Consider the following 2667-nt stretch of genomic DNA (forward strand, 5'->3'; position numbering starts at 1 on the left):
TGTAGTTTCCGTATGGTGTTGTAAGATTTGCGCCTTGGGCGCTTTGTAGGCTTTAATCCCTTTTAAGCCTGACACTGTTTCAAGTGTCTGAAACCTGTTGGAAAGGAATTTGTCCATTTCTGTCCACTTTGAAATTTCAGATTTGTTCTCTATCGTTTGTTCCCAAAGCGATAGAGTACTTTCTGGCAATTTCGTGGAGCATAAATAAGTAATAATTGCATCCCAGTTTGAAATATCTATCTGGTGGTTCTGTAATGAGGAAATGCAATTATTGATGTCTCTTTGGAGTTTTTTTATCGAACTGCCACATTCAGTTTCGATTGTCTGTAGGTTAAACAGGATCTTCAGCTGCGTGTTCACCAGAATCCGTTTGTTTTCGTACCTTTCGCAGAGATTTTTCCACGCTGTAGCAAACCCGTCATTAGTGAGCGGGCACTTCCTGACGATGTCTCTGGCTTCACCCTGCGTTTTTTGGTTGAGGTGGAACAGCTTTTCGACCGGGGTGAGGCGTTTATTTAAAATGTATATGGCCGTGAACATATCGCGGAATGTTGGCCAAGATACGTAGTCACCTTTGAAAATGTCCGTATCGCACGGTGGAAGGTGAATGTTAAGTTCGCGTACTGCAAGCTCTTCGCCTTCCCGGTCTGCCTTTTCCAGCCTCGCAGAGAGGTCAGCCATCGTCGACATGCCGCGCAAATATGTGTGGTAACATATTTTATTTCTCTTCTTTATCGCGGCAAGATCCTTAGGAGAAGGAGTTTCTGTTGAAAGCAAGTGGTCGTACGCTGCTTTGGCCTTTTCCCACATTGCTCTCAACTCCTCCTGTTGGATCCGGAGTGAAAACTTCGAATGGTCACTTGACGGAGTGCCATTAAAATCGGATTCGAATTCCGTCACGGCGTCGACTAACCGAATATACGTATCCATATTGTAGGTATGGGATACAAAAACTTACGCGGTATTAAACAAAAAAGGATGCTCCTTCGCGAAATGGAGACGAATTCACAGCGAGACCCAAGCCCAAAATGCACCACCGAGATTAAAATACCAGTATATATTATATATATTATGGAAGTCTGTATATATTTATTGAGAAAAAAGATAATATATTTAAATTTATATACGAAAATTTCGCCACCCACACAATAATCACCGATATGTATACACCTGTGCAAAAAGTGCGCTGGGATCGATTTCAATTTACTGCGGCGTTGTTTGTGTAGTTGTGTACTCAACTTCACAGCGGGAATGTACAAGTAAAAGGAATAAGAAAATTGAAAAATTCCCAACAACGCGCTGTTAGAGGGTTGATTTACTTGAAAATACCGCGCGCACTTGTATTGTCTGTTTGCGGACAGACGGAGTCGTTGACCCTTTTTGATTTTTTTGTAGTTATCTTATTTACACCAAAAAAAGAGTGTGCAATAAATCCACGTACCTGTTTTTTCTGGAGCGGATTGTTGGTGTTGAAGTTGCTGATTTTTTTGCGTTTTTTTTCTTTTTTTGGACTCTTGCTGGTGATTGGCTTGCTTGCTGGTGATTGGCTTGCTTGCTGGTGATTTGCTTGCTTGTGATTTGCTTGCTTGTGATTTGCTTGCTTGCTGGTGATTTGCTGGCTTGCTGCTGATTTGCTGGCTTGCTGCTGATCTGTTGGCTTGCTGGTGATCTGTTGGCTTGCTGCTGATTTTGTTTAAATAGGATCTTTTTCGTTAAAATCCGGCTCGAAGGACCATGTATATCGATCGGATGCGACGCAATGGGCGGTTTGTAATGTGGGCCTCCACGGTCGCTCCGATGAAATATTTTATAAAAATGAAAAGCACAGTGTCAGTATATATTCATTTAATATTTATTTTGCAATATATATACATAGATACATATATGCATAGAAAGAGGTATTGTCAAGTATTAGTATAAGTGTAATTTAGAATTTATATTACCTTGTTGGCTGACACGTCTGGTGGCTCCTGGTTGTACAATCCAAGTGAAAGTTAAATTTAGAATTTAAAGTGAAAGTAACCTCGCCGAACAACGTTTAACACGGTAAACGTTTTAACTGTTCGGCGGGGAAATGCCAGGGTTAACGGCCTTCTCGTTGCAGCGACTGGAAACGGTGGTTAGCAACAGTCGGAACGGTAGGCGCAGTTACCATTAGGGTGGCTAAAAATTTATATTTAATATTAGGGTGCGGCCTAAACACGCCCTTTATTTACACCGACTTTTCGAAAGCCATCGACAAAGCGTCTCATAGAATCTTAGTTAAAAAATTAGCTTGTTTTGGCTTGCATTCTGCATTTCTGCAATCGATAAACTCTTATTTGAGCAATAGACGTTGTGTTGCAACAATTGATCATCCACCCCCTTTGCTGCCACCTCTGGTGTTCCGGAAGGAAGTATCTTGGGACCGCTTTTATTTGTGTTATTTATTAATGACAATCAAGACTCAAGAAGATGCCACTAAACTTCAAACCGATTTGAATAGGCCTTACTTGTGGTGCGAGAATTTACGACTTTCACTGAACTTATCTAAGATCTTTCAAATATCTTATTCGAAAACATCTAACATTTTGTGCACTAAGTACATTATCTCGACATGTATCCGTTAGCGTGTTAGCGAGTTTAAGGACCTTGGCGTTATCTTTGACAACAAATTCTCCTTTAATA

This window comes from Anastrepha obliqua, chromosome 3, assembly GCF_027943255.1.
Source record: "Anastrepha obliqua isolate idAnaObli1 chromosome 3, idAnaObli1_1.0, whole genome shotgun sequence".
In the NCBI taxonomy this organism is placed as follows: Eukaryota; Metazoa; Arthropoda; class Insecta; order Diptera; family Tephritidae; genus Anastrepha; species Anastrepha obliqua.